Raw genomic sequence first — 9,727 nt, 5'->3', positions numbered from 1 at the left:
GAGGAGTTACACAACATATGTTTCTTTTAGAGTAATCAGGCAGGATTTCAAGCTATCATGATACAAAAAAAGTATCAAGATTATACTGAGAAATAATTAAATTCTATTAAAGTGTTATGTTCTCGTTAGATTTCATACAGGGTTGTTGGGTTGTTGTTTTTTTAGACCCCAAATCTGAGTTCAACCTGTTTTTAATATCTTAAATAGTTAATCAATTTAGCCTGTTTGTCTAAACATTACAAACGAATTATATTTAATTTTTAACAAAACAAGTCTCTGTTGATAATAACATAATAACTGTTATGTGCAAATGAAAATAATGCACATTCACATTACATTACAGTCACTGCAATGACCATACACTCATCACTGGTTCAGTATGTGTGTTAGTTTTTGCATGGCCCATGAGCCTCTCTGTCTGTGGGGGGGCTGTGCTTTTGCATGTCTCTCCACGTAGTTCACAGTGGCTTTTGAGACTGTTTCCATGCAGCAATCATTCTCCCAAGAATGCATTGTACTTTTTTCCTTGAAGTAGATCACAGAGTCTCTGAAGAACTTTGCATCATATGGTTCAAGAAGAAATGTTGCGTGACTGAGCTGTCGCTAAGACATGATCTTGAATACTAATGCCAATGTCACCAGCAGTACTCATAATAAAACGGACCATGCGTAGTATATTAAACCTAGTTTTGCGTAAAGACAGATTGTGTATCAGTTCCTAGGCCTTCCTTGGCACTATCAGTACCTTCTGAACTCTGTATTGCAGGTTTTATACTAGCTTTGCTACATTGTCATCTCTCACAGCTCACAAGTGTCTGCATCTTTCAGAGGACATGAATCCAACAGGCAATTTGCATGTTTACATACTATTTTCAAAACTGTTATGCATAAGTTTAAAACCTATTAAATCATTTGAATAGACCTTTTAAATAATGCCAGTTCCGGTATTTATTTTATATATGTTTTTGTCAATTTACTAATTGCTTTTCTTTGTTTTTTTATTGGGCTATTTAAGGGATACTCCACCCCAAAATGAAATTTTTTTGTCATTAAAAGGGGGCTACAATGTAGTTTCATGTATTCAGAGGTGTTCACAGTTTGAAAGAGATGGATTTTCATGCTAAACATGCCCAAAGTTTAAAAAAAGAATTTGAATGAAATCTTACTTCCGGCTGTTTATTTTTATTTTATTTTTTATTGTGGATCTAATGACGTAGATGATGGTGGAACTCCTTATATGAGCATTTCTCTCAGAAAAGCGTGCCCGCGCACATACATTGATCAGGGGCGAAACCACGCACATCAAAGCACTTCATCTGGAATTCGTCGAAAGCGCTGCATAGGATTTGTTCGAGAATGTCTCCAAATAAGTGAGGGAAAGTTTACCGTGTTCAGCTTCCCAAAGAACCCAGCATTACAAGAACAGTGGATGCCGTTTGTTTTTCTGGGGCAGCAACGAGTGTAGCAAGTGCGTTTGTGTGTTCTCTTCATTTCAGTGATGGCACGCCTCCAGGAGCTCAGCTTTTTCAGAAGAAAAAAAAACCCAGGAGGCTTGTGACTATCTCATAGACTGCCAAATAAGTTACACTGTCAGAAAGTCCAGAAAGGTATGAAAGACATCGTCAGAATAGTCCATCTGCCATCAGTGGTTCAACCGTAACGTTATGAAGCGATAACAATACAAAAATACTGGAATTGTTTTCAATTGTTGAATAAAGTAATTATTTTAGTTTTCTTCATGTACACAAAGTATTATCAAAAGCCTCCTGGTTTTCATCCAAAATTTTAGTTGTGTTCCGAAGACGAACAAAGCTTTTACGGGTTTGTAACGACATGGGGGTAAGTGATTAATGACAACATTTTCATTTTGGGGTGGAGTATCCCTTTAAGTGACTCCTTTTATTTCCATGGTATAAACACAGGAACAAGTTTTCCAGAAGTTTCCTAGCAGGCAGCAGAAATATTGGGTCTAAAATGTAAAATACTAAATATTAATGGTTTATATTAAATATATATTAAATATGTAACTATATATTATAATCCTGTTAAATTGGATTTGTGATATTACTTGAAATGCTGACTTCAGCCTATAAGAGTATATATGATGTTTTACAGTGCTAGAAATGGTTAAGTTCGCGTTTTAATTATCAACATTTGCTAAACAGGTTTATTACATTTACATTTTCTTTACTGACATATGACACAATAATCAGAAAGGTTTTTTTTAATGGAAAGGTTGTTGAACCTTTATACAACATCTTGCATGTTGAAACATTGTATGTGTGTTTTTGTTGAGTATCATATTTGGTACATCAGGTTTTTATGGCTCCAGTAATATGATAAAGGAGGATATGGAGCTCATACACTTTAGGAAACACGCTTGTTTTATATTGCGGTTGTTTAAATGGCCAAAAAGCAATTCTGATAGCTTGTAATGTAAATCAACGAGATCTTCATAACAGTATAACGGACAATACATATAAATCTCATGTGTCACTTGATATCTCCCAACAATGAGTCCTAGAAGATGATATTTGAATGCTTCTGTTTTACAATTAAAGCTAGTTTTTTATTATTACAGTGTTTTTATAATCGCATTTATAGTTATATTTATTGTTTCATGTCAATGCAGTGCCATACAATAAACGTTTATCAAAAGCCTGATATATCACATTTCATCCTCACATTTTTTTAGCATGATAAAAAAAGAATGAATAAAACAAATAATGTATGCATAAAGTAAATTGTTAATATAAAAATATTAATAACAATATTATTCTTACATTTACATTATAAAAAAAAATTGCATCATGACCTGAAGGTGAACAAAACTATCAATCGGACAACAGACAGCAACAGGCTTTTTAGCAAAGTTGTGTCTCAAACATGATCCAGTAGGCTTTATAGAGATAAGAGTGAATGGTTATTGCTAGCTTAGCTTATAGTTTGTACATTTTAGATGCACAAGTGTCGTCAAACATGAACAACCCTCACAAAAATGTACCATGGTAGTTTAAGCAAAACATACCACAGTAACCGGAGTTCAGTTCTTATTGAAATCTAACCAGAAAGTCATGACTATCATCAAATAAGGAATTATAATATGTCTGAAGTACGACTAAACGTCATGGCATTTTAATAGCATGGTTTATTATCATCACATCACCTATTTCGTAAAAACGTATGGTATTTTGACAGAAAATAAGGCTTCTAGGTAAACACTCTAGGTAAACTAGACGTGTAAAAGGGAAAGAAAGTGGAAAGAAGATGTTAAGAGAAAAGGACTGAAGTTGATAGAGATCTCTGCCTCCTTGTGATGTGAGATGATGTTTGAAGAAGCTCCAGAGAGATAATGGAGTCAAACACAGGACTGAGCAATCGGACCCGGGCTGATAGGGACGAGAGACCAATCAAAACACCTCCGAGCAGCTCCAGCAGTAATAAACCCACTGACGAGGCACAGAAGATACCTTGCTATTTTGAGAGAAAAAATCCATAGTAAGACTTGCATCATACTTCATGAAGGACTGGGTTTGTCAGCATATAATCTACAGCCTTGTTTCTGGAACACATAGTTATAATGAGATTTCCAGTACCAGCATTGTCTCTTCTCCTCATCAGTACACGAAACCACAGCTTCTCAATGACGAAAGACGTGTCATCTGAAGCCGGCAGCTTTCCACGTTGCTTACGATGTGAGCGGCAAGTGCGCACAAAGGAACCGCAGGGCTGAAGTGTTGTCTATGCAAATCTTCAGAAGCTCAAGATGAAGGTATCCTCAAGCGGGGCAGATTGTTCAGCTGCTGTTTTTCAGAGTACGCTGGAGTCTGGGAAACAATTGATATAACTTCATTAAAATGTCTTTCTGCCATCATGGCGTCACACAAAGTGTAACCGCATTATATTTTATGGCTATACTTGGTTCCTTTGAAAAGAGGGCAGTTCCTTTTTTCTGGTTGGGCTCTATATGCTCCTGTCACTTGTAATTATTTCTCTTCTGGACCTCGCTTAATGAACTTGACGATGAATGGGGGGAGACCTGTATGGCAAAATCTTCAAAGATTCATTGGAAGGCTCTTATCTGTCGGTGCAGGTGCGGAGAGATAAGTCTTATTGAGTCTAGACGTGGTCGCTGTGACGTATAATGTTGCTGCGGGGATAAAAAAACAAAGCAGCTCCTAATTAACTGATGACACCCCAATTACACATTCACCAAAACCCCCATCCATCCAGAGTTGTTGCTCAGTGCCACTGACATGAAGGGTGAAAAGAGTCGGGAAAATTGCCTCGAGAATCCAATTAATGCTTCCACATCTCGGCTTCGAACACGGCAAGCCGAAGACAAAAGACCTCCTCGCAGGAGATGTCGGGAAGTTTCTTCTTTTGCTCCCTGATAAGGATCACATCCAGCGTGTTACCATGGAGGCAAATATTTTATATACACACATACTCTATTTTTACCAAGAGGGTTGGTCTTGTGGCTTGTTTGTATAATATAATATATTTCATGTGAATATTATGTAAGGAGTTCCTAGTTTCTTCAGAAGTCTAGTTTATTAGAAACTTAAACACTGACACATAACCCATGTTAAGTATTATATCATGCGAGTATTATATAACATTTCCTCCTACTGTGTTTAGGTTTAGAAATGAACACTGGCGCATAACCCAAGTGAAATATTATATTGGATTTGATTTTATTGTGTGAATATTATATAATAGTTTCCTCCAGAGTCTAATTCATTTAGAAACGAACATCGACATTAACTCGTGTTAAATATTTTATTTGATTATATGAATTTTTGTGATTATATTTAGTTTCCTCCCACTTCCCTTCAAAGTCTGGTTTGTTTAGAAACACAAACACACGATACATAACCCATGTGTCTATATTATGTATTATATTGTCTGATTACTACTTTCTTCGTTTATCTAGAAATATAAACATTGAGGCCTATCCCATGATAAATATACAGTTATTTCTACTAAATTATTGTTATGATGTGTTGACAACAGTATTAAAAATGCTACACAGTAACCTTTTTTTATTACTTATTTATTGATTGGTTAATCCACATTGCTATGATCGGATGATGCTGATTATTCACTGCTGTCGTTTTAGTTGTGTTTATTTTGTCATTGAGAGGACATTGGCAGCACATACTGTATTTACATATTGATATGATCTCTGCTGTCAGCAGCGCGGATGGCACCAGGATGTTTTCTTACAGTCTACCGTTGCAAAGATATTTCAGACTTCTTTTTAGCCCTAAATGAATTTCACTGTGTGCACTTCAGGGCCTGCAAGTCCACCTTTAGAGCAGACTTCAAATGACTCCTGCAAATTTTTACACTAGTCTCATTTGTGGTCTTTTAAGTCTGAAATCTTGTTACAGTATCTTATGCATCAAAGACATTGTTTTCCTTCCACATTCTTTTAGAGCTCTGAAACAAGCACAACGCATAACTCCTAGTAAATTACATCAAATTACACAATTACAAGAAACGTGTTCCATCAAAACATGCTGTGAAATCAGGAGGAAACATCAGGTGGAGCAAACCTAATGGCATTAAGGGTTAGTGAGTGACCCAGGGAATGCAATCTGCTTCTCATAGCTATATTCTCATGTGCTCGTCCGTGCATATGGACCTATTTTAAAGGAAGGTACAAAAGTTTAAGGTTGGTCAGATTTTAAATTAGTTAGTGCATTAGTGCATGTAGAGCTTTAATGTTACTGTAACCCGTGATGTTACTGAGCCTCACTGTGTAAGGCTGATATTGAACATCTTAAATGTGCATGCAACAGAAATATGCACATATACAAGAAGGCTAATATATTATCACACACATACTGAGAGTGCTTTCTTTGTTCCCTGCTCTCATTCTGTCATCCCCACCCAGCAGATGTTATGCATCTCTTCACAGTTACAGGAAGAAAAGAAACGAAACACACATTGGGAAAAGTTCCAGATTACCAAAGGTGTGTATGACAAACAAAATGCACCGCAGTGAAAATCCCAGCCGCTTGTTAGACTGTTAAAGGTCTATTTTTGGCTCTTGGAGACGCCTACCTCTTTTACATCTTCGAAAAGCCTGAAACCCACCAATCAAATAGTCCGAGTGTTTCCAACACCGCTCAGTTTAACAATGGCTTGAACTTTTTAGCTGGGCTGTGGAATTGGCATCTTGACCTGTGGTCGACATTTGTTTGGATCCTGAAAGATTGTCTGGCTTCATTGACCTTTTCGCTTTCATGAGTGCTTTCTGTCCATATCGAGAGGACGCTTCGTGCGGTGACTAGTAATGACCAGTAATGATTTGGTGTGTGAGATTACAGACAGATTCTGATTTGAGCGTCTTGAGATGCCTGCAGCCTGTCCTTGCAGATAAGAGGCTCTTCAGACGGATTATTACTGAGATGAAAGACTCGAGCAAGGACTGAAGTATTAAAGAACATCAGAAGTTCGACTTTCGAGATAGCGCTGTGCCTCCCTTAATGATTTAAACCCCTGCTGCTGCTTTCAAGAAGTAGCTAGTTCACGCAAAAAGGAACAAACTGGCATCATTTACTCACCCCCGAATGTCCTAACAACCGTGCATGTAGAATATTTTTCTTTTCTTTCCTGTGGAACAAAGAAAGAATGGTTTTTGAATATTTATAATTAGAATATTTAGTATGTTTATGCAGTTCTACAGTGACTGTGTAGCTTTGTCTAGATAAAAAAAGCAATACCATACAAGTACAATGAAAAAAAAAGAAGAGTGTTTTGTGAATGAAATAAAAGTTTGAGCACGATTGCAACTTTAAAATGCCTTGTTTAATTCTGTTCAAACATTAGCATCTTACAAACTTTTAAATGCTGTGGCATGCACTAAAAATCACAAAATGCATTGATTTCATTGGATCTTTGAGATGCAGGTGTTGTACTCCAGATAGTTGGGATTCAAACTTGTCAGTTCTCAGTAGGACAACAGATTGACTGGGAAGCTCTCCAGTCTAAGTATACTGATGATTATACCACACAACATGGATAAAGTGAGCTTCGAGCAATGTAGAGATGTCACCTCTGTTACTGATACTGATGATCCCTCGATCACTTCAGTGAGATTAGGTTTGCACCAGCAAACGAAGGTCATGCTTCAGGTTGCACTGTCCATTAAATTCAGCGAGCTTATGTATATATGCATTTGTGTGGCTGTGGAGCTCTTTTCAGATCTAGTGCACATCTAATGAGATCATCAGCTCATTTGACTGGACAGACTCAGTGGAGTCAAGATTCAGAGTGCCACAGTCTCGCTCAGCCATTAGGCCGGGAACACTTTAATGGAGGCTGTCTAACGAGGGTCTTTTGTGCTTATGTTGCGTTCCAGGCAGGTTTTTGAGCCCGTAAGTCACACTTTCAAACCACGACTAATGACTTTGTACCGTTCCGGGCAAGTAAAGCCAAACTTCCTGAGCGCAAGGAATTGTAGCAACATTACATTGTCCTAAAATCTATTTTTCCATGTGTACCACTAGCATAAACACTGCATCCATAGGCAATATTATCCGTAGGGGCTGCCATCGTTGTTTCACGGGTTTAAGGTTGGAAAAACACGGGTTACGGTACGGGTTGCCTGGAACGCGGCATTATTCTCAACTGTGCAGTACTTGCATGTGTTTCATCTGAACAAAAAGCCTCTGACTTGGATTGGATTGGATTTTGACTACTATTAAAAAGTGTAACTTGGATTGTCTCAGTATTTCACCTCAGTGCTTCAGGTCCTGTCCTTCATTGCGATTTGGCTGACAACAACAAGAAGATGTTTTAGAGGACAATGCTAGCGTATTTTCTATGTGTATTGATCAGCAAATCAGAATGATTTCTGAAGGATCATGTGACACTGAAGACTGGAGTAATGATGCTGAAACTACAGCTTTACATCACAATATTTTTTTTTAGCTTGCATTAAAAAAGAAAACAGTTATTTTAATTTCATAATATTTTGCAATATTACTGTTTTTATTAGCTGAGCATAAGAGCCTTCATTAAAAATCACACACACACAAAAAGAAAATCAGTGCACTAGGGGTGTAACGGTTCACAAAATTCACGGTTCGGTTCGATACGATACACTGATGTCACGGTTCGGTTCGGTTCGGTTCGATACGTTTTAGATACAGCAAAATGTAAAAACATCTCAACTTTTCAGAATGCCGCAAGCGCACCGCGGGTCATGTGACAAGAACTAACAAATCAGCTTCATCCTTTCCCGTAACAACGTTGAGAGCTCAGCCAAGATGAAGGAACAGCTGATCATAGTTGTATATGGATTGCAATTTTGAAATAAATTCAGTAGCAGAGCTACTGCAAGCGATTTTTAGAGCTGCAAATCCATTTATCCTTCGCTGAAATTTCCGCGTCTCATGGAGAGAGCACGTCATTGTTGCTTAGCAAAGACAGACGCCTCATGAGCGCTTCTGCCTGAGCGCTTTGGAAAGGAGGAGAAAGACGCGCTTAGCGTTTTCCATGCGTTTTTAGGCACGATATGTGAACGGCCCCTAAGGCGCTCGCTCACTCAGCACGCGCTGAAGGCTCGTTGCAAAATGTCTAATGCATTTAACAGACCAGAAATATAAGATCCTAAAATAACCAACAGGTCTGGTGTTTGGGTTGGATTCCCTGTAAGCTATAGTGTCTAAATGCTGCAGGGATAGTTTGCTGCGTGCATGTTTCTCCTTTTTTTCGTCTTTTCCCAGATAGTACTGACGCATATATCCCAGATATTCCCGCTGTTTTTTTTTTTTTTTGTAATCCCGCTGGTGTACCCTGTCATGTTGCAGATGCGACATACCGTTGTTTTTTTATCCACCACTCTCTTGCCATCACCATTATAGCTTAAAGGGAATCCAAAGTGCACCCAAACACCAGACCTGTTGGTTATTGGAGGATCTTCTCATTTCTAGTCTGTTAAACGCATTGGCTATTTTGCAACGAGCCTTCAGCGTGTACTGAGTGAGCGAGCGCCTGCTGAGTAGCCTAACATAAACATATAAGATGGTGTTTTTTTCTTCTTCGGGAGTGTCAGGGGCGTTGCCTGTTACGTTGTTTGGGTTATTGGGCTACCTTGTTGAACGCATATCATTATATTTCTTTCTCTCTCTTTTTTTTTTTTTTCAAATATAATTAATTACTCCAACGAACCGTTCGGTATACATAATGCGTACCGCGTACCGAACCGAAAGCGTCGTACCGAACGGTTCAATACGAATACGCGTATCGTTACACCCCTAAAGTGCACGTTTTACACTGAGAATAACTCTGAAGAAAGGAACGGATGTTGCATCAGTTTTCTGGTTAATTTCAGTGAGCTCTATCCACTCTATAGAGACTATTTTAAATATGATTACCTGTCATGGTACGTTTGTTTTATTCCCATAGGTTTAGTGGTTTTTCACAAATCCAATTTTTCCTTGACTGGTGACATTTCCACAAGTCGGCGCTTCAGGGCCTCAAGACCAGATCTGATTTCCCTTTGATCTATCACCGTTATATCCATCTGGTTTTTGTTTTATTCCAATGGGAAAAAACACAAGCATGTGAATTATATGCGTGTACTGTATTTGAATTAATAATTCAGCTCTGAATTATTCACTTCATCTAAATGTTTAATCGTTGATTGCAGAGATGATTTCACTCACAAGTGCGCTCTCACCGTAAGTCTCCCTGGCGGTCGGCTATAATG

Source organism: Carassius auratus, unplaced genomic scaffold, assembly GCF_003368295.1.
Source record: "Carassius auratus strain Wakin unplaced genomic scaffold, ASM336829v1 scaf_tig00214021, whole genome shotgun sequence".
Classification (NCBI taxonomy): Eukaryota; Metazoa; Chordata; class Actinopteri; order Cypriniformes; family Cyprinidae; genus Carassius; species Carassius auratus.
This window is presented reverse-complemented; position numbering follows the sequence as displayed.